This window comes from Nycticebus coucang, chromosome 3 (assembly GCF_027406575.1).
Source record: "Nycticebus coucang isolate mNycCou1 chromosome 3, mNycCou1.pri, whole genome shotgun sequence".
Classification (NCBI taxonomy): domain Eukaryota; kingdom Metazoa; phylum Chordata; class Mammalia; order Primates; family Lorisidae; genus Nycticebus; species Nycticebus coucang.
This window is the reverse complement of record NC_069782.1, coordinates 91,320,561-91,344,443: the sequence shown is the minus strand read 5'-3', so window position 1 is coordinate 91,344,443 and position 23,883 is coordinate 91,320,561. Positions and strand designations below refer to the sequence as shown.

General features: G+C 38.3%; 1 protein-coding gene and 1 non-coding gene across 2 annotated transcripts in view; one reads left to right on the top strand and one right to left on the bottom strand.

Moving 5' to 3' along the window:
• The window catches only part of LRMDA (leucine rich melanocyte differentiation associated), a 777,564-nt gene that overhangs the window by 464,928 nt on the left and 288,753 nt on the right, over nt 1-23,883 (top strand). The window lies entirely within an intron of this gene.
• Nucleotides 20,057-20,163, bottom strand: LOC128582783 (U6 spliceosomal RNA). The gene has a single exon (XR_008379227.1). It is a non-coding gene; the product is annotated as a U6 spliceosomal RNA (small nuclear RNA).

The window sequence follows — 23,883 nt, the reverse complement described above, 5'->3', positions numbered from 1 at the left end:
CTTGCATTTAACATTTACAACTCTAAAATAAAATACAAAATATGAGTACACTATTTTTCTTTGGTAAGTGAAAATTTCAGTTCAAGCATGAAATACTCTAAAACATTTGAATAATATCTTTACATTTTAATTTTCTTTTAAAATTGTTATTTCAAAACAAATTAAGGAAACTAATAATTACTAATTATTATGTGAACCGAAAGGAATCATGCTTTATAGAGGAAGGGTGTGTTAATATTGATCTGTTTGTCAAATAGTCTAGCTATGGTACTGCATATTTCCGTATCCTTTTGGTTATAAATGATACAAATTCAATTCAAATTGCTGAAGGAAAAGAAATCGTGCAACTTAACAATTGATCAATTTACTTTTGCTTTACAACAAACAACCTCAAAATTTAATGGCTCAAAATAGAAGTTATTTATTAGTTCACAGTCTTGTGGCTTGTCTGGATGGCTGCTATGTAGGCTGGCTCAGCTCAGCCTGGAGGCTTGAGGATGGCCTCATATGTCTGGAGTTTCACGGGGATGGCAGGAATAGCTGTCCATGGGATCTCCCTTTTTTCAGGAAGCTAGCCTGAACTTGTTCCCTGGGGGCAGAAGGATTCTCCTAACAAGAGGAGAAAAACCCCGTGCTCAAGTACCTTTCAAGCGTTTATTTATGTCACATTTATTAATGACTTATTGGCCAGAACAAGTTATGTGGTCAAGACCAAATGGAAGGAGTGGAGAACCTATTGCTCCTCCAGAATCTACCTATTGTTGGAGGAGCAATAAAGTCATATTGCAAAGGCAAACATATATAAGGAATCACTGTAGTCATTTTTTTGGTGAATAATCTACCACCTACTCACAAGGCTTGTATTAGCATCAAGTGTTCAAGTAATATTGCCAGTGATTTCCTTCTTCATATATGAGTTCTACTTTCCTAGGTAAGTTCAGGTAGGTTTTTAAATTACATTTTATTTTTTAATTCACATATAATAATTGTACATATTTAGGAGGCATCTAGTGACGTTTTAATACATGTGCTATATAGTGATCAGATCAAGGTAATTAGCAAGTCCATCATCTCAAACATTGATCATTTGTTTGTGTTGGAAACATTCACTATCCTTATAGCTGTTTGGGAATATATATTATTGTTAACTGTAGTCATCCTACAGTAGTTAGAACACAAGGACAATATTATTGCTCCTCTCTAGCTGTGATTTTGTGTCCTTTAGTGTATCCTCCATCTCCTCCCAGCCTCTGGTGTCCTCTGTCCGACTTTTTAGTTCTGTGAGATAAACTTTTCTTACCTTCCACATGGAAATAAGGACATGCGGTGTTTAGCTTTTTGATACAGTCTTATGTTACGTAGCATAATGCCCTCTAGTTCCATCCGTTTTAGCACAAAGTGGCTGTACTAATTTACATTCCAACGAAGAGTGAGTCCTCTGGAACATGTGTTAATTTTTGTCTTTTTGATAATAGTAATCCTAACTGCAGTGACATGATACCTCATTGTGATTTTGATTTGCTTTTCCTTATGATTAATGAGGTTGAGCAATTTTGGGGGTCATCTTTTGCCATTTGTATGTCTTCTTTTAAGAAGTGTCTGTTGAGATCATTTGCCCATTTTTTATTTATTTTATTTATTTTATTTATTTATTTTTATTAAATCATAACTGTATACATTGATATGATCATGGGGCATCATACACTCGCTTCATAGACCATTTGACACATTTTTATCACAGTGGTTAACATAGCCTTTCCAGCGTTATCTCAGTTACTGTGCCAAAACCTTGACAGCCCTCAGAATGGGAGAAGATATTTGCAGGGTATATCTCTGACAAAGGTTTAATAACCAGAATCCACAGAGAACTCAAACGCATCAGCAAGAAAAAAACAAGGGATCCCATCGCAGGCTGGGCAAGGGATTTGAAGAGAAACTTCTCTGAAGAAGACAGGCGCACGGCCTTCAGACATATGAAAAAATGCTCATCATCTTTAATCATCACAGAAATGCAAATCAAAACTACTTTGAGATACCATCTAACTCCAGTGAGACTAGCCTATATCACAAAATCTCAAGACCAGAGATGTTGGCGTGGATGCGGAGAAAAGGGAACACTTCTGCACTGCTGGTGGGAATGCAAATTAATACATTCCTTTTGGAAAGATATATGGAGAACACTCAGAGATCTAAAAATAGATCTGCCATTCAATCCTGTAATTCCTCTGCTGGGCATATACCCTGAAGACCAAAAATCACAACATAACAAAGATATTTGTACCAGAATGTTTATTGCAACCCAATTCATAATAGCTAAGTCATGGAAAAAGCCCAAGTGCCCATCGATCCACGAATGGATTAATAAATTGTGGTATATGTATACCATGGAATACTATGCAGCCTTAAAGAAAGATGGAGACTTTACGTCTTTCATGTTTACATGGATGGAGCTGGAACATATTCTTCTTAGTAAAGTATCTCAAGAATGGAAGAAAAAGTACCCAATGTACTCAGCCCTACTATGAAACTAATTTGGGGCTCTCACATTTGCCCATTTTTTAATTGAATTGTTTGGTTTATTGCTATTGAGATGTTTCAGTACCTTATATAGTCCGTCAGATGAATATTTGGAAGTATTTTCTCTCATTCTATATGTTGTCTTTTTCACTCTGTTGATTGTTGCCTTTGCTGTGAAGATTTTTTGTTGCTATAATCCCATGTTTTGCCTATATTTTTGAAGTCTTATTCATAAAAGCTTCTTTTCAGACTCATGTCCTGAAGTATTTTTCTTATGTTTTCTTCTAATAGTTTTTTCATCTTAGGACTTAAATTTATGTATTTGATCCATTTTGGGTTGATTTTTGTGGAGGTCGAGTAGTGAAGGTCTAGTTTCATTCTTTTGCATCTGGATATCTAATTTTCTTTTATGGTTTGGTTTTTTGTTTTTATTTTCTTTTGTCTAAATTTATTTATTTTTTAAAAAATTTTATTTATGTTTATTGTTACATCATAGCTGTATACATTAGTGCAATCAAGGGGTACAATGTGCTGGTTTCATATACAATCTGAAAGATTCTCATCAAACTATTCAATGTAATCTTCATGGCATTTTCTTAGTTACTGAATGTAGGCATTTGTATTCTGCCTTTAGTAAGTTTCGCCTATACCCATTCTAAGATGCACTGTAGGTGTGGCCACATCCATTACCCTCCCTCAACCATAGCCTCCCCCCCTTCCCCTTCCTTGGCCCTTTCCCCATAGTCTTATGTTATAGTTGGGTTGTAGCCTTCATGTGAAAGCTATAATTTAGCTTCATAGTAGAGCTGAGTATATTGGATACTTTTTCTTCCATTCCTGAGATACTTTGCTAAGAAGAATATGTTCCAGCTCCATCCATGTAAACATGAAAGAGGTAAAGTCTCCATCTTTCTTTAAGGCTGCATAATATTCCGTGGTATACATGTACCACAATTTGCTAGTCCATTCGTGGGTCGATGGGCACTTGGGCTTCTTCCATGACATAGCAATTATGAATTGGGCTGCAATAAACATTCTGATAAGATGTCTTTGTTATAATGTGATTTTTGGTCTTCTGGATATAAACCTAGTAAAGGAATTATAGGATCGAATGGCAGGTCTATTTTTAGGTCACTAAGTATTCTCCAAGCATCCTTCCAGAAGGAACGTATCAGTGTGCATTTCCACCAGCAGTGCAGAAAAGTGCCCTTTCCACCACATTCACGCCAACATCTCTGGTTTTGGGATTTTGTTATGTGGGCTACTCTTACTGGGGTTAGGTGATATCTCAAAGTATTGCATTTCTCTGATGAATAAGGATGATGAGCTTTTTTCCATGTGTTTGTAGATTGTGTGTCTGTCTTCTTTAGAGAAGTTTCTCTTCAAGTCCCTTGCCCACCCTGAGATGGGGTCACGTGTTCTTTTCTTGCTAATATGTTTGAGTTCTCTGTGGATTGCTTATTAGACCTTTATCGGAGGTATAACCTGCAAATATTTTCTCCCATTCTGACGGCTATGTGCTTGCTTTACTTACTATGTTCTTGGCTGTGCAGAAGCTTTTTAGTATGATCAGGTCCCGGTAGTGTATTTTTGATACTGCTTCAATTGCCTGGGGAGTCCTCCTCATAAAATATTCACCCAGGCCGATTGCTTCAAGAGTTTTCCTGCACTTTCTTCAAGTATTTTTATAGTTTCATGTCTTAAGTTTAAATCTTTAATCCAGTGAGAGTCTATCTTAGTTAATGGTGAAAGGTGTGGGTCCAGTTTCAGTCTTCTACAGGTTGCCAGCCAGTTCACCCAGCACCATTTGTTAAATAGGGAATCTTTTCCCCACTGAATGTTTTTAATAGACTTGTCAAAGATCAAATATGGTAAATAGCTGGATCCATCTCTTGGTTCTCTATTCTGTTCCAGACATCTACTTCTCTGTTTTTGTGCCAGTAACATGCTGTTTTGATCACTATCAATTCATAGTACAGAGTCAGGTCTGGTAGCGTGATTCCTCCAGCTTCGTTTTTATTTCTGAGTAATGTTTTGGCTATTCGAGGTTTTTTCTGATTCCATATAAAACAAAGTATTGTTTTTCCATTTGTTAACATCTTCAGCTATTTCTTTTCTTAAAGTTTCATAGTTCTCTTTGTAGAGATCTTTCACGTCCTTTGTTAGATATACTCCCAAATATTTCATCTTCTTTGACACTACTGTAAATGGAATAGAGTCCTTGACTGTTTTTTCAGCTTGGTTATTGTTGGTATATATAAAGGCTACAGATTTATGAGTATTAATTTTGTAGCCTGAGACATTGCTGTATTCCTTAATCACTTCTAAAAGTTTTGTAGTGGAATCCTTAGTGTTTTCCAGATATACGATCATATCATCTGTGAAGAGTGAAAGTTTGATCTCTTCTGACCCTATGTGGATACCCTTGATCGCCTTTTCTTCCCTCATTGCAATGGCTAAAACTTCCATTACAATGTTAAAGAGCAATGGAGACAATGGGCAACCTTGCTTGGTTCCTGATATAAGTGGAAATGATTTCAATTTAACTCCATTCAATACGATATTGGCTGTGGGTTTGCTATAGATGGCCTCTATTAGTTTAAGAAAAGTCCCTTCTATACCAATTTTCTTAAGTGTTCTGATCATGAAGCAATGCTGGATATTATCAAATGCTTTTTCTGCATCAATTGAAAGAATCATATGGTCCTTATTTTTTAGTTTGTTTATGTGCTGAATTACATTTATAGGTTTATGTATATTGAACCAGCCTTGAGACCCTGGGATAAATCCCACTTGGTTGTGGTGTATAATTTTTTTGATGTGTTGTTGGATTCTGTTTGTTAGGATCTTATTGAGTATTTTAGCATCAATATTCATTAGTGATATTGGTCTATAATTTTCTTTTCTTGTTGGGTCTTTCCCTGGTTTGGGGATCAAGGTGATGTTTGCTTCGTAGAATGTGTTGGGTAATATTCCTTCTTTTTCTATATTTTGGAAGAGATTTAGTAATATAGGTACCAGTTCTTCCTTAAAGGTTTAGTAGAATTCAGACGTGAAGCCATCTGGTCCTGGGCTTTTCTTTTTAGGGAGATTTTGTATAGTTGATGCTATTTCAGAACTTGATATAGGCTTGTTCAACATTTCCACTTCATTCTGGCTAAGTCTTGGTAGGTGGCGTGCTTCCAGGTATTGGTCGATTTCTTTCAGATTTTCATATTTGTGAGAGTAGAGTTTCTTGTAGTATTCGTTAAGGATTTTTTGAATTTCTTTACCATTTTTTGAATTTCTTTACCATTTCTGATTGATGAAATTAGAGATTTTACTCTTTTTTTCTTGGTTAGGTTGGCCAAAGGTTTATCTATTTTATTGATCTTTTGAAAAAACCAACTTTTGGATTTAGTGATCTCTTGTATCATTCTTTTGTTTTCAATTTCGTTTAGTTCTGCTCTGATTTTGGTTATTTCTTTTCTTCTTCTGGGTTTGGGGTTGGAGGGTTCTTCCCTCTTCAGTTGCTTGAGATGTCCCATTAAGTTATTAACTTCCTCTCTTTCCATTTTCTTGAGGAAGGCTTGCAGTTCTATAAATTTCCCTCTTCGGACTAACTTTGCAGTATCCCAGAGGTTCTGGTAATTCGTGTCTTGATTGTTGTGTTGTTCCAAAAATTTGGTGATTTCCTTCTTAATCTTGTCTATAACCCATCTATCCTTCAGCATAAGGTTTTTTAGCTTCTATGTTTTTGTATGGGTATGCAGGTTCCTGTTGTTACTGAGTTCAACATTTATTTCATGATGGTCTGAGAAGATGCAAGGAATAATTTCTATTTTTTAAAATTTTCTGAGGTTAGATTTGTGGCCTAGGATGTGGTTGATTTTGGAGTATGTTCAATGGGCTGATGAGAAAAATGTGTATTCAGTTTTTTTGGGATGAAATGTTCTGTAGATGCCTGTTAAGTCCAGATGTTGAATGGTTGAGTTTAAATCTAAAATTTCTTTGCTTAGCTTCTTCTTGGAAGATCTATCCAGCACTGCTAAAGGGGTGTTAAAATCTCCAACTACTATGGAACTGGAAGAAATCGAGTTGCTCACGTCTGTTAGAGTTTCTCATATAAATTGAGGTGCATTCTGGTTGGGTGCATAAATATTAATAATTGAGATCTCATCATATTGAGTATTACCTTTAACAAATATGAAGTGTCCATCCTTATCCTTCCTTATGTTGGTTTGTTTAAAGCCTATTGCATCTGCGAACAGGATTGCAATGCCTGCTTTTTTCTGCTTTCAGTTTGCCTGGAGTATAGATGACCATCCCTTCACCTTGAGTCTATATTTGTCTTTTAATGCAAGATGCGATTCTTGTATACAGCGGGTATCTGGCTTGAGTTTTTGTATCCCGTCAGCCAACCTGTGCCTCTTTAGAGGACAATTTAAACCATTCACATTAATTGAGAATATTGATAAGCTTTTGAGAGTCCGGTGGACAATTTTAATCCTTTTGTGGCTGTGGAAGTTGGAATTTGATCAAAAATTTTCTGGGTGGATTTACTTTTGTGGTGGAGGATTACACTGGTCTTTATGGAGGATACGTCTGAGAATATCCTGGAGAGCTGGTTTAGTTATGGCAAATTTCTTCAACATGTGAATGTCATTGAAGTATTTAATTTCTCTGTCATAAATGAAACTCAGTTTAGCTGGGTACAGGATCCTGAGTTGAAAGTTATTTTGTTTTATGAGATTAAAAGTCGATGACCATCCTCTTCTATCTTGAAAGGTTTCAGCAGAGAGATCTGCAGTTATTCTAATATTCTTCCCCTTATAGGTGATGGTTTTCTTTCATCTGGCAGCTTTCAGAATTTTCTCCTTTATGTTAACTTTAGGGAAATTGATTATGATGTGTCTGGGGGATGTCTTATTTGGGTTGAGTTGTGCTGGAGTTCTGAAACTGTCTGCTATCTGAATTTCAGAATCTCTTGACATGACTGGAAAGTTCTCCTTCAGAATCTCATGGAGAAGAGACTCTGTGCCTTGTGAAGTTACTTCATCACTTTCTGGGATCCCTATAAGATGAATATTGGTTTTCTTCAAATTATCCCAGAGCTCTTTGAGAGAGTAATGTGTTTTTGCCCTCCATTTCTCTTCCTGTTTGAGAGTTTGTGAGCGTTTGAAAGCTTTGTCTTCAATGTCAGAAATCCTTTCTTCTGCTTGCTCCATTCTGTTACTGAGGGATTCTACTTTGTTTCTGAGATCTTTGAGGGCTGAAACTTCTTGTATCAATGTGTCAAAATCTTCAGATTGTGAATTCAATTTCTGACATCTCAGCTATTTGTTTGTGCATGGGATCTTGCGCTGTGTCTGCCCCATTGATCCTTGGGGGAGTTGATCTACTCTGATTATTCATATTGCCAGTTTTTCTGTTGATTTCGCCTCATGATTCTTTTTCACCATTGCCTCTGGCCATCCTCAGAGTTGGGGAGATGTCTCTCCAAGATTATACCCCAGAGGGATCACTCTATTGTTGCTGGATCTCTGTAGGGGGTGACCCTGTGTAGTTCTTCTGTGGCTGACCCAGTTAGGGAGTTCTGGTTGTGGAAGCAGCTCCGGTTTGTGACACACCCGGATCCAGCAATATGGAGGGAGGTGGTGCGCACGGTTCTGGGAGTGCCTGGCGCTCAGCGACTTTGGCACAGAGAGCCCAAGGCTCCAGCAGTCTCTGGCCAGGAGAAGGGCTCTGTGCAGAGGCAGGGAGGGCTCCAGAGGGCATGTGGCTACCAGTTTCCCTGGCCAGACGAGCGGGCCAGTGTGGAGGCAGGGAGGATACAGGAGGGAGGACGCGCTGTTGTGCTTCTCCCGCAGTTTTTGGTCAGGGCATGCAGAAGCCTGGCAGGCGCTGGTTGCGGGTCGGGGGTTGCGGCACAGCTCTTATGGAGGTCTAGGTGGCACCAAGCCCAGGAGTTTGAGGTTGATATGAGCTGTGAAGCCACGGCACTCTACCCAGGGCAAAAGCCTGAGGCTCCAGTGTGCCAAAACCAGTCTCCCTCTGCCCCTAAGGGTTAAGGTTTTAAGGCAGCTCAGTCCTGGCCTTTAGGCTGCTCAGTCACTAGGTTACTAGCTCCTGCCCGATCCTTGCTCTGGGACCCTGAGAGCAGAGCTTGCCGGGGCATTCCTCTCACAATGACTCCCTGCGGCCCAGCTCAGCGGCTCAGTCTGGGGCCCTGGACAATGCCCTAAGTTCTCCACACTCCTGCTCAAGCTCTCCCCAAGGCAGTTCAACTGAGTGCCAAGTCCAAAAACACCAAAACAGTTCACAGGTAAGGTCTTTCCGGTTTGCAGTCTCACTGCTGCTTGTACTTATGGTTGCCGGCGGGATTAGGTCAGTTGAACACACGCAACCACTTACCAGTTTTCCACTGTTTTTGAACTCCTCTTGGGGTCCAGAAGTCCCTTGTTGACTCCCTGTATCCTCAAAGGGATGATTATAGGCAGATCCCACCAGCCAGAGATGCCTGGAGTCTTATCTCCCCAGACTCACCATGCCCAGTTGCAGGGAAGCTGTTACTCAGCTACCCTAAACCGTACATTTCTGGATATCTAATTTTCCCAGTACCATTTATTGAAGAGACTGTGCTTTTCCCAGTGATTATTATTGGCACCTTGTCAAAAATCAGTTGGCTATAGATATGTGGATTAATTTCTGAGTTCTCTATTCTGTTCCCTTGGTCTGTATGTCTGTTTTTATGCCAGTATCATCTGTTTTGGTTACTATATAGTAACTGCAGTATCTTTTGAAGTCTGGAAATGTAGTACCTCGTGCTTTATTGTTTTACTCATGATTGCATTAGTTATTTGGGATCTTTTCTTTTGTGGTTCCATGCAAATTTTAATATTTTCTATTTCTGTGAAGAATTGCATTGGTATTTTGGTAAGTATTGCATTGAATCTGTAGATTGCTTTGGACAGTAAGGATATTTTAGCCATATTAATTCTTCAGATCGATGAGAATAGGTTGCCTTTCTACTACTTACCCTCTTCAGTTCCTTTCATCAGTGTTGTCTATTTTTCCTTGCAGCACTCTTTTACCTTCTTGGTTAAATTTAGTCCTAAGTTTCTTTTCTTTTTTTTTTTTTTTCTTGGCAGCTATTGTAAACAGAATTACCTTCTTGATTTCTTTTTCAGCTTGTTGGTTGTTCATGTATAGAAATGCTACTTATTTTTGTGTGTTGAATTTGTATCCTGCAAGTTTAATGAATTCTTTTATCAATTATAAGAGATTTTTGGTAGTTTAGGTTCTTCTATATATAAGATCATGTTGTCAGCAACAGGGACAGTTTGATTTCCTTCCTCCAATTCAAATGCTTTTTATTTCATTCTCTTGCCTAATTGCTTTAGCCAGGTGGGAAATCTTGTTTTGTGCAGGTCTTAGAGGAAGAGCTGTGGGTTTGTCATATATGGCCTTTATCATGTTGAGATATATTTCTTCTATACCTGATTTATGGAAAGTTTTATATTGAAGGGATGTTTAATTTTATTAAATGCTTTTTCTGCAGCTATTGAAATGATCATGTGATTTTTTCCTTCATTATTTTGATGTGATATGTCATTTTTATTGATTTGCATATGTTGAACCATCCTTGTATTGCTGGGGTAAGTTCCCCTTGATCATGGTATACTAGCTTTTTGATGTATTTTTGCATTCAGTTTGATAGTATTTTGTTGAGGATTTTTGCATCTGCGTTCATCAGGGATATTGGCTTGTATTTCACTTTTTATGTTCAGTCCTTGTTTGGTTTTAGTGCCAGGGTTATGCTGGCCTCATATAATGAGTTAAAAAGGGTTCCTTTAACTTTGGTATTTTGGAATAGCTTGAGAAAAATTGGTGTTAATTCTTTAAAGGCTTGGTAGAATTCAGTGGTGAAGCCATTGGTCCTAGGCTTTTCTTTGTTGTGAGGCATTTTATTACGATTCAATCTTGTTACCTGTTATTTGTTTGTTCAGGTTTTCTATTTCCTTTTGGTTTAATGCGGGTAGGTTGTATACATTCAAGAATTTCTCCATTTCCTCAAGATTTTCAAATTTATTTGTGTATTGTTGCTTATAGTAGTTGCTAATGTTCTTTGTATTTCTGTGCTGTTGTGACATCTCCTTTTTTGTTTCTGACTTTTATTTGAGTCTCTCTTTTTTTCTTAAGTCTCACTAGTGGTTTGTTGATTTTGTTAATTTTTTCAAAAAAAAAAACTTCTTGTTTTGTTGAACATTTGTATTTTTTCCTCAATTTTGTTTATTTATGCTTTGATATTTATTATTTTTTCCCTCTAATTTTGGATTGTGTTTATTCTTCCTTTTGTAGTTGCTTGTTATCTATCATTAAATTGTTTATTTGAAATCTTTCTAGTTTCACAATGTAGACATTTATTGCCTTACACTTACCTCCAAATAATGTTTTTGCTCAGCCCCATTGGTTTTGTTATATTGTGTTTCTGTTTTCATTTGTTTCAAGAATTTTTAAAATTTTATTCTTAATTTAATCCTTCACCCATTGGTCTTTCAGGGACATGTTTAATTTCCATGTATTTGTATGTTTTTAAATGTTCCTCTTATTTTAGATATCTAGTTTTATTCCATTGTAGTCATATAAAGTAGTTTGTATGCTTTTGATTTTTACATTTTTTTATAATTAATTCATAGCTGTGTACATTAATGCAATCATGGGGCACCACACACTGGTTTTATATACATTTGAAATATTTTCATCACACTGGTTAACATAGCCTTCCTGGTATTTTGTTAGTTATTGTTATAAATGTTAAGACATTTATATTCTACATTTACTAAGTTTCACATGTACCCTTGTAAGATGCACCATAGGTGTAATCCCACCAATCACCCTCCCTCCGCCCATGCTTCACCCTCCCTCTCCTCCCTCTTCCCCTTCCCATATTCTTAGGTTATAACTGGGTTATAGCTTTCATATGAAAGCCATAAATTAGTTTCATAGTAGGGCTGAGTACATTGGATACTTTTTTTTCCATTCTTGAGATACTTTACTAAGAAGAATATGTTATAGCTCCATCCATGTAAACATGAAAGAGGTAAAGTCTCCATCTTTCTTTAAGGCTGCATAATATTCCATGGTGTATTTATAGCACAATTTATTAATCCATTCGTGGATCGATGGACACTTGGGCTTCTTCCATGACTTAGCAATCATGAATTGGGCTGCAATAAACATTCTGGTACAAATATCTTTGTTATAATGTGATTTCTGGTCTTCTGGGTATATACCTAGTAGAGGAATTTTAGGATAGAATGGCAGGTCTATTTTTAGATCTCTAAGTGTTCTCCAAACACCTTCCCCAAAGGAATGTATTAATTTGCATTCCCACCAGCAGTGTAGAAGTGTTCCCTTTTCTCCACATCCATGCCAACATCTCTGGTCTTGGAATTTTGTGATATGGGCTAATCTTACTGGAGTTAGCTGATATCTCAAAGTAGTTTTGATTTGCATTTCTGATGATTAAGGATGATGAGCATTTTTTTCATATGTCTGTAGGCCACGTGCCTGTCTTCTTCAGAGAAGTTTCTCTTCAAGTCCCTTGCCCAGCCTGCGATGGGATCACTTATTCTTTTCTTGCTTATACATGTAAGTTCTCTGTGGATTCTGGTTATTAAACCTTTGTCGGAGACATAACCTGCAAATATCTTCTCCCATTCTCAGGGCTGTCTGCTTGTTTTACTTACTGTGTTCTTGGCTGTGCAGAAGCTTAAAGTTTGATCAGGTCCAGTAGTGTATTTTCGATGCTGCTTCAATTGCCCGGTGGGGTTCTCCTCATAAAATATTTGCCCAGACCGATTTCTTTAAGAGTTTTCCCTGTACTTTCTCCTAGTATTTTTAGTTGCATGTCTTAAGTTTAAATCTTTAATCCAGTGAGAGTCTATCTTAGTTAATGGTGAAAGGTGTGGGTCCAGTTTCAGTCTTCTACAGGTCGCCAGCGAGTACACCCATCACCATTTGTTAAATAGGGAATCTTTTTCCCACTGGATGTTTTTAATTGGCTTGTCAAAGATCAAATAACAGTAAGTAGCTGGGTTCATCTCTTGGTTCTCTATTCTGTTCCAGACATCTACTTCTCTGTTTTTGTGCCAGTACCATGCTGTTTTGATCACTATCAATTTATAATATAGTCTGAGGTCTGGTAGCGTGACTCCTCCTGCTTTGTTTTTATTTCTGAGTAATGTCTTGGCTAATTGAGGTTTTTTCTGATTCCATATAAAATGAAGTATTGTTTTTTCAAGCTCTTTAAAGTATGACAGTGGAGCTTTAATAGGGATTGCATTGAAATTATATATTACTTTGGGTAGTGTGGACATTTTAACAATGTTGATTCTTCCCAGCCATGAGCATGGTATGTTTTTCCATTTGTTAACATTTTTCAGCTATTTCTTTTCTTAGAGTTTCATAGTTCCCTTTATAGAGATCTTTCACATCCTTTGTTACATAAACCCCCAAATACTTCATCTTCTTTGGCACTACTGTGAATGAAATAGAGTCCTTAACTGTTTTTTCAGCTTGACTATTGTTGCATATAAAAAGGCTACCAATTTATGAATGTTGATTTTGTAACCCGAGACGCTGCTGTATTCCTTGATCACTTCTAAGTGTTTTGTAGTAGAATCCCTAGTGTTTTCTAGATATACAATCATATCATCTGCGAAGAGCAAAAGTTTGATCTCTTCTGACCCTATGTGTATACCCTTGATTGCCTTTTTTCCCTAATTGTGGTGGCTAAAACTTCCATTACAATGTTAAAGAGCAGTGGAGACAATGGGCAACCTTGCATGGTTCCTGATCTGAGTGGAAATGATTTCAATTTAACTCCATTCAATATGATATTGGCTGTGGGTTTGCTGTAGATGGCCTCTATCAGTTTAAGAAAAGTCCCTTCTATACCAATTTTCTTAAGTGTTCTTATCATGAAGGTATGCTGGATATTATCAAAAGCTTTTTTTGCATCAATTGAGAGAATCATATGGTCTTTGTTTTTTAATTTGTTTATGTGCTGAATTATATTTATAGATTTACATATATTGAACCAGCCTTGAGACCCTGGGGTAAAACAGACGTGGTCATGATGTATAATTTGTTTGATGTATTGCTGGATTCTGTTTGTTAAGATCTTGTTGAATATTTTTGCATCAATATTCATTAGTGATATTGGTCTTTAATTCTTTTTTCTTGTTGGGTCTTTTCCTGTTTTGGGGGATGAAGGTGATGTTTGCTTCATAGAACGTGTTGGGTAGTATTCCTTCTTTTTCTATATATCGGAAAAGGTTGGGTAATATAGGTACTAGTTCCTCTTTAAAGTTTTGGTGGAATTCTGACGTGAAGCCATCTGGTCCCGGGCTTTTCTTTTTAGGGAGATTTCGTATGGTTGATGCTATTTCAGAACTTGATATAGGCCTGTTCAACATTTCCTACTTCATTCTGGTTTCATTCAAGTCTTGGAAGGTGGCATGCTTCCAAGTATTGGCCAATTTCCTTCAGATTTTTGTATTTCTGAGAATAAAGTTTCTTGTAATATTCATTAAGGATTTTTTTAATTTCTGAGAAGTCTGTTGTTATTTCATCTTTACCATTTCTGATCAATGAAATTAGAGATTTTACTGTTTTTTTCCTGGTTAGGTTAGCCAAAGGTTTTTCTTTTTTATTGACCTTTACAAAAAACCAACTTTTTGATTTATTGATCTGTTGTATAATCCCTTTGTTTTCAATTTCATTTAATTCTGCTCTAATTTTGGCTATTTCTTTTCTTCTGCTGGGTTTGGGATTGGAATATTCTTTCTTTTCCAGTTGCTTGAGATGTCCCATTAAGTTGTTAACTTCTCTTTCCGTTCTCTTGAGGAAGGCTTGCAGTGGTATAATTTTCCCTCTTAGTACTGCCTTTGCAGTATCCCAGAAGTTCTTATAATTCATCTCTTTATTGTCATTTTGTTCCAAAAATTTGGCAATTTCATTCTTAATCTCAACTATGACCCAGCTATCATTCAGCATAAAGTTATTTAACTTCCACATTTTGTATGAATATGCAGATTCCTGCTGTACTGAGTTCAACTTTTATTCCATGGTGGTCCGAGAAGATGCAAGGAATACTTTCTATTCCTTTAAATTTACTGAGGTTAGACTTGTGACCTAAGATGTGATCTATTTTGGAGTATGTTCCATGGGCTGATGAGAAGTATGTGTATTGAGTTTTGTTGGGATGAAATGTTCTGTAGATGTCTGCTAAATCCAAATGTTGGATGGTTAGGTTTAAATCTAAAATTTCTTTGCTCAAATTCCTCTTGGAGGATCTGTCAACACTGCCAAAGGAGTGTTAAAATCTCTGAATATTGTGGAGGTAGAGGCAATCAAGTTGCTCATGTCTGTTAGAGTTTCTCTTATAAATTGAGGCGCATTCTGGATGGGTGCATAAATATTAACAATTGAAATCTCATCATATTGAGTATTACCCCTAACAAATATGAAGTGACCATTCTTATCCTTTCTTACTTTTGTTGGTTTAAAGCCTATTGTATCTGCAAATAAAATTGCAACACCTGCTTTTTTCTGATTACCATTTGCCTGAAATATGGACGACCATCCTCTCACCTTGAGGCTTTATTTATCTTTTAAGGTAAGGTATGACACTTGTATGCAACAAATATCTGGCCTGAGTTTTTGTTTCCAGTCAGCTAACCTGTGCCTCTTTAGAGGACAGTTTAAGCCATTCACATTAATGGAGAATATTGATAAGTCTGGTAAAATTTTGGGTATTGAGTTTTTTGAAAATCCAGTGGACATTTTTAATCCTTTCACCACTGTGGAAGTTGGAGTTTGATCAAAACTTTCTGAGTGAGTTTACTTTGTGGTAGAGGATTGGGCTGGTCATTATGGAGGATAGGTCTGAGAATATCCTGAAGAGCTGGTTTGGTTATGGGAAATTTCTTCAACATGTGAATGTGATTAAAGTATTTAATTTCTCCATCATAAATGAAACTCAGTTTAGCTGAATACAGGATCCGGGGTTGAAAGTTATTTTGTTTTAGGAGATTAAAAGTCGATGACCACCCTCTTCTGGCTTGAAAAGTTTCAGCAAAGAGATATGCAGTCATTCTAATATTCTTCCCTTTGTAGGTTACCATTTTCTTATGACTGGCTGCTTTCAGAATTTTCTCCTTCATATTAAGTTTGGTGAAGTTAATTATGATGTGCCTGGGGGATGTCTTATTTGGGTTGAGTCATGCTGGGATTCTGAAACTGTCTGCTATCTGAATTTCAGAATCTCTTGGCATGTCTAGGAAGTTCTCTTTCATAATTTCATGGAGAAGAACCTCTGTGACTTGCAAAGCCACTTGATCACTTTCGGGGATTCCAGTGAGTTGGATATTAGCCTTCTTTGAATTATCCTAGAGCTCTCTGAGAGAATGATCTGTTTTTGGTCTCCATTTCTCTTCCTCCTTGAGAGTTTGGGAGTGTTCAAAAGATTTTTCTTCAATGTCAGAAATCCTTTCTTATGCTTGCTCCACTCTGTTACTAAGGGTTTCTACTGTATTTTTCAGATCTTTGAGGGCTGCAAATTCTTGCTTCAATGTTTTAAAATATTTGGTGGTTTTGTATTTAAATTTATTGAATTCTTGAGACAACTTTTGAATTGCTCCTCAAATTTCTAATTCCAAATTTTGAATTGCTCCTCAAGTTTTTAATTCCAACTTTTCCTCCATTCTGTTAATCTTATTTGCAATCCAAATTCTGAATTCGATTTCTGACATCTCAGCCATCTGTTTTTGAATGGGATCTTCAGTTACATCTGCCATATCTTTCCTTGGGGGGTTTGAGCTACTCTGGTTATTCATGTTACCAGAGTTTTTCCGCTGATTCCGCCCCATGATTATTTTATACCCTTTGACTAGAAGAGTGGATAAGAACAGGTTGGGTTCTGGGCTCCAGGAGTAGTGATTAACCAACCCTTTGCCCAAAAGCTGGGACTAGTGTCTGTACCTCTTCCCCTGGAGCTTCGCCGAGGACCCATACAGTGCTACGGCCTGAGAAACTGGGGACCTGCTTGGTGTGGTGGGGCTAAGTGGCTCTGTCTTGTTTTCAGATGGTCTCTGTCCGAACCTAGTGAAACAGTTACTCTGGATTGAAGTCTCAGCTGTGGATAAATACCAACAATTAAGTCACCCCACCCCCCCCCACAGGCAACAATTGGAAAAGTAAAATCAAACCTTCCTACTACCACACACCCAGGGCAACACTTGGATAGTCCTTGGGTGATTGGCTTAGTCCAAATCAATTGTTTCAGTCAGCACCTGTCTCAGGTGGGAGAGTTTAAAAGGTCTCTGGCAACTAGATCGCAGTGGTCTGCTGAAAACTCAAATATGATTTGCTCTGGTGCTCAGCGAGGTCAGGAGGACCCACCCAGCAAATAGATTAGCCTGGGAAGGTCGATGCCTTTTTCCCCACTTTGCACCTCTGTCACCCCCAGTCACTGATAACCCTGCAGGGCTGTGACCCAATTGCCTCCAATGAGCAGATACACCAGGGGTTTGCACCTGCCTGAATCACAAGCAGAACTATGTCTCCTCAGCCAGGCTGCTGCTCTCTGCTACTATCTGGCAAGAGGAAGTGAGGCCTGACAATCTCATGTGTTTAATGGAGGCTGGGGCTGTTCACTCAATTCCAGCCTGCCCCTGACTGATGTTACTGACAGAACAGAACAACTTTGCAGAATTTGTGTCTGTCCCTGCTAAATTCCCCTGCAGAAGAGAAGCTGTTTTGAGTTCACAGAACCTGTGCCTCAGGCCCTATCTGTGTCACTGTCTGTCTCAGCTGTAGTTTGTATTTGCAGCATGGTTACCTGTCAGTTCCAGCCTCTGCCTGCCCTCCTTTGTTTAGGCTGATGATCCCCTGGGGGCTGGGTGCGTTTTAGGCTCAATAAAGCAGTCCTCTGGGTCTTCTCTGCCCTGGGAATCAGCTGGCTCTGCACATATGTTTTCCAGTCCCCACACTCCACCCAGGACAGTATCGTGGCAGGTAAACCCTTTACTCATGGGGCCTGTGTTTCCGTCCCTGATCTGTTCCTCCAGTGGTTGCCACTTAAGAAGATGCCCAGCCTCCTCTGGTTTCCCAGAGAGACAGGCAGTGTGACTCTGGAATATCCAGGGGTGAGCCCTATTGTTGCCAAAAATGAATGCTGCTTTGTGCTTTGGGGCACCGCCACTCCTGTGTGGTTCCCTCTCAGTTGACCATCCTCTCCTCACTCCTGTGCCACAGAATCAACAGTGACCAGCAGCAGCCCAGGCCCTGTCCTCACCTCTCGAGAAAACACCCCAGAATCTGGACTCCTGGGGGACTGGCCTCCAGACCTCAGAGTGAGAGTGGAGGAGAGTACTGGGAGCTCAGAATTGCAGGTAGAGAATATATACAATTTTACACAGTTTTATGCCTGGCAGGTGAGTGCCATGGCACCCTAGCAGGGGAAGTAGGTCCTGTTTTTAGAGAGTCTCTCCCATGGAGTATAATGGGAGGACTTTTGAGCTCTGTTCATTTGTTTATGGGGTACTCTGAGCTGTTCTCATGGGGGAGGGGACTCCCGTCTGCTTGGTGATGGATTTCATACCTTTTGTTTGTATCCTTGATGTCACAACTCACCTCAGCAGCGTTGATGTGCGTTCTTCAACCTTCTCTCTTGGAGCAGCTCTAATCCAACCAGGTTACTTGCTAAATTTCTGTCCTTTAACTCTCTTTCTGGACGGGATCCTGTGTGGAAAGCTGGCTTCAGTCAAGCCATCTTGTCTCCGTCCCCCACTTTTTACACATTTTTGAGTCTTGTTTTGTGTGTTACTATATGGCCATCCTGGAGTATATTTCACTTGCTGATGAAAATAATGCATATTCTTTAACTGTGTGTGAAATGTTGTGTAAATGTCTATTAGATTCATTTGCTCAATGGTGAAGTTTAAATCCATTTTTGTTGTTGTTGTTGTCTTTCTGGCTAGATGATTGGTCCAGTGCTCAGAATGAGCAGTCCTCAGTATTATTGTATTAGGGTCTATCTCTACTTTTAGATCTAATATTTGTTTTATATGTCTGAATGTGCTGGTTTTAGGTTCATATATATTTGCAATTGTTGGAGGTTCCTGTAGCTCAGTGGGCAGGCGCCAGCCACATACACTGAGGCTGGGAGGTTAGAACCCCACGCAGGCCAGCGAAAACAACAATGACAACTGCAACAACAACAACAACAACAACAAAAATAGCCAGACGTTGTGGTGGGTGCCTGTAGTCCCAGCTATTTGGGAGACTAAAGCAAGAGAATCACTTAAGCCCAAGTGTTTGAGATTGTTGTGAACCGTGACGTCATGGCACGCTACCCAGGCCAACATAGTGAGAGTCTGTCTCAAAAAAAAAAATTGCAATTATTATAGTCTTCTTTGTCTTTTCTTACAGCTTTTGACTTAAAGTCAAAATATAAATAAAGCTAATCTTGCTCATTTTGGTTTCCATTTGCATGGAATAGCTGTTTTCAATTCTTCACTTTAAATATATATGTGTCTTATAGGTGAGATGAGTTTCTTATAGGTAGCGTATAGTTGAGGTTTTTATTAATTCAGTCAGCCTATAGCTTTTAAATGGGAATTTAATTGATAGATGAAAACTTACTCCTGTTATTTCATTGATTGTTTCTTTGTTGCTGTATATTTCATTGTTCCTATTTCCTCTCTTTTTTTTTTTTTTTGCAGTTGGATGATTTTCTGTAGTGATAGGTTTGATTCACTTTCTCCTTGGTGTGTTGGCTTTATCAGTGAGTTTTGTAGTTTTATATTTTTGCAATAGTGGCTATTATCTAATATCTGCCAAACATAAGACTCCCTTAATCATTTTTAAAGACTGATGTAGTGGTGATGAATTCCTTTAGTTTTTGCTTATCTGTGAAAGATTTTATTTTTCCTTCATTTCTGAAGGATAACTTTGCTGGGTATAATATTCTTGATAAGAATATTTTTTCTTTCAATACTTTGAATGTATCATCCCATTCTCTTCTGGCCGGTAACGATCATGCTGAGAAATTTTCTTTTAGTATCATTGGGGCTCCCTTATGTGTAACTTGATGCTTTTCTTTGGGTGTTTATAGAATTCATTCTTTGTGTTTAACATTTCAATTATAATGTGCTTTGTAGAGGACTTGTTTGGGTTAACTCTGTTTTTAGTCAGTCTAGCTAGTGGTTTTTTTGATATTTTATGTATCTATAAAAATATATATTATATATTTAATTTATATATATTATATACTAGTTTCAATTGTGTTTATTTTTGCTCTAATATTTATTTTTTTATCATGCTAATTTTAAGTTTGGTTTATTCTTGCTTTTTTATTTCCTTGAAATGCATTATTAAGTTTTGGGTTTTTGAGCTTCCTAGATGTAGATGACCATATCTCTCCCAAGACTTGGGAAGTTCTCAGCTATTATTTCATTAAATATGTTTTCTATATCTTTCCCCTTCTGTTAACAATATGAAACACTTCAAGAGTTTTCATGTAATTCTTATGCAGAGACTATTCTAATCTTCTATGTATTGTTCCAATATTAGTATATGTGCTACTGAAATAACCACTTTTTTAAAAAACAATTTTTGGAAAGATGGTCAACAGTAGCTAATGGATTAATTTTTGCCTACTTAGCACCTTCTTCTGAGAGAATGCTCTCTCTAATTCAAACAAAATTATAAGACTGACTATCATTGGTTGGATTTGGGTGGAATTTTAATCTTTGAACTAATTGCCTGGCTCAGGCTTGTGTCTTTTACTATGAGGTGGGTCAGCCCCATCTGAACCATATTAAGTGAAATGTTGGAAGCAAGCACCAGTTCTTCAAAAAAAATTGATTCACTGGTTGTTACTAGATAAAGAGTGAATCAATTTTGGGAAAGCAAAAGTATTTTTATAAGGTATTTATTAAGGTAGCTAACATTTATGAATGATGAACCCATCATTTAAACTCAGTGATGTGCAATGTGCACTATAGGTGAAACATGACTAAAAAACCAGAGATTCAGAATGATGTTCAAGCAGTGTACATAGATGTTAACAGTTGTTGGAGAACGACAAGTATGAATGGGAAACAAAAATGGTGGTGATGGAATTACAAAATGAACTTTAAATGTGTACTACTTAAAATCAGAAATTGCTTGAGTTCTCAGTGATTGAAATCTTCACCACTAAGTATTCACTTATGCCAGTGTCCTCCTCCTAATCTGTTCTGCTGATGCTACCAAGTTCACACTGGCATTTTTTTTTTTTTGTAGAGACAGAGTCTCACTGTACCGCCCTTGGGTAGAGTGCCGTGGCGTCACAAGGCTCACAGCAACCTCTAACTCTTGGGCTTACGCGATTCTCTTGCCTCAGCCTCCCGAGCAGCTGGGACTACACACTGGCATTTTTTATTGTTTTGTGGATGATTCCGAACAAAGAAGGCATAGTGGAGTGATAGAAAGTGCACTCCACCTGTTATTCAGATTTAAGTTCTGACTCTGCCACTCTGTGGAATTTATGAGTTCCATCCCCCCTCCCAGTTTCATTATCTATCATGTGAAAGATGAGTGTAACTGATCTCAAAGAACTGTCTGGCATATGTGTTTTGGCACCTATATTTTCTCTGCTTGGTCTTGGTGCCCTCATCATCTTTACTCTCTGTAACCTACTTAGCTCTTAGCTTGGGGAGAATGTATACTAACTTCTTCTCTGTGGATTCTCTCTCAAGTTTCAAAATTCATGGCACTTGGATTTTAGATTCCCCTGCTCCTTACCCAAAGAGAATCATATGACAAATTAATGCTTTTTAGCAAGCTCACCAGGAAGGTAGACTTGGCCAGGGTAATTTGTGACCCTCTGTTGTCACAGTTGGCCCTGTGCTATTCCTTATTGCTACTGAAACACTCTTGCTACCAGCCATTTTCTCTTCTTTAAATGCCTGGTATTTATTTTCTGTATAGGATATACAAATATGCTCTAACAAATTTTCATCATAAAGTACTAGAATAATTTTTATAGAATTTTATATATTATCATTTGAATTTTGCAGGGTTCTCCAGAGGGACAAAACCAATAGTACATGTGTATGTGTATGTGTGTATTTGTGTGTTTGTGTGTATAGAAGTGCATTTATTTGCAATAATCAGCTCACACAGTTATAAAGATGAAGTCTCATTGACCAACAATGAAGCTGTAGTTGGGGGCTAAAGGACTAAGAGCCTCTGGAAGGCCAGTGGAAGGCCATTGGCTGGTACAAGTACCACAGTCCAAAGGCCAAGGAGCTTGCAGTCTTATGTCTAAGGGCAGGAGGTGAAATGGCCCTCATGCTCTGCAAGGGAGAGAGAGGAAGCTGAGTAAGCTGAATATCCTTCTTAACACCTACTTTGTGCCAGCAGCATTGAATGGTGACCACTCACATTGAGGATGGGTCTTCCTTTCCCAGTCCACTGATTCACATGTCAGTCTCCTCTGGAAAAACCCTCACAGACACACCCGGAAACACTGCTTCACTAGCTACCTAAGCATTTTTCAATCCAGTCAAGTTGACATCTAGTATTAACCATCACAATGGTTTATAAACTCTCTTTCAGAATGGAATAAAGAAGTTCAATGTCATTTTGAAGGGTACCTCACAAACTTCAAATGATTGATCTTTACTTTGGAATGTACCTCCGAGGTTATCTTTTCCTCTCTGGAAAGTTGATTCCAAGGCAAACTTGTTTCTAATGAAATGTTTTAATTTATTTTTATTATAATCTGAGACAACAAAAAGAACTTTCAAAAAAATGGTTTTTATATGATCATCACTTTATCACATTCTCTCTCTCTCTCTCTTTTTTATGCTTTTGTAGAAAATGATCAGTTTATAGCAGAAAGCAATTCAAAGTAAAATTAAAACAGAAAAAGCCCTCCAATTAAAAAAATAGAGTCATTTGAATTTGGTGATAATTTTTGCTGAGGTGTTTTTCCCCAAGTTTGCATAATGATAACTTTATTTTAAAAAAGACAAAATTAGTGACAATTAAGGTTATGTGGGGGGAAAGCAGAAAGAGGGACGGAGGGAGGGGGGTGGGGCCTTGGTGTGTGTCACACTTTATGGGGGCAAGACATGATTGCAAGAGGGACTTTACCTAACAATTGCAATCAGTGTAACCTGGCTTATTGTACCCTCAATGAATCCCCAACAATAAAAGAAAAAAAAAAGAAAGAAAATGTCTTTTAAACGTCAATAAGACGTTCTACTGCAGCACATTGCTGAAGCTCCTACTTAACTCATCTCACGTGTTTACGATGATTCTCCGCCCATTTGACTATAAGTGCAGGCAGGGATGGCATCTTGATCATTCTCGGATTCTCATAGCACTTTTTATGTAGTAAACACTTATACACTCAAATGAAAGAATAGTATGTAGGGATGAGATGTATCTATTGAAAATGTGTAACTATTGAAAGAAAGAGTACTATACTTTGCCATATATAATGTGTTCCCTGTTGCGTGAATAGCAGTTCGGTGTCACTGCTCTCTCTCAGGCAGGTGGGCACAGAGACATATAGGCTTTTCGCCTATAGTTCCCATGTATAATGAACACTCATGTTTTTGGCCCAAATTCTCAGAAATACACCCCTTAAGAAAGTAGCTGGCTCTCAGCTGGGAGAGACACATCTGGGGAGGGCTAGTGCTCTCTTGGTAAATGTGCAGATTGCATCGCTCTCCTGCAGCACCTGCTCTATGAAGGCTGCACCTTCCTTTTCTCCCAGGAGCCCCTCCTTCCCTACCACGTCTGGGGTTGCAGCCAAGATGGTCATGTATGTAGCTGCAGGTTTGGGAGCTTCTGAGGCCTCTTGGCCTGTGGGCATCCATACAGGTCCCTGGGACTGCACAGGGCTCCTAGTCACTGCTAGGACTGGGCCTTTGCCCCACATAGGCACAGCTGAGCCTTGGGCCTGGGCCTTTGCCCCACATGGCTGTGGCCTACCTTGCCAGCCTTGCCACCATTCCCTCCCCTGATCATGGCACTCTGCAAAGGCTGCTCTAACTCGCTCCAGATCCCAGATCCTCCCAGACTGGAACCCCATATTCCCAGTGAGCCCAGGAGGAAGGCTGTGGTGGCCCTGGAAGGCCCACTGGGTTCTTACACTTCAGAGCTGCTAGATTACCCATGTATAATGCACATCCTTATTTTTCCCTCAAAAATTTGGACAAAATGTCCTCATTATACATGGCAAAATATAATACGTTGGCTTTGGTGGTGGGTGATCAGATACATAAGATTATAATTTGGAGTTCTCCTGTGTTTTAGTAA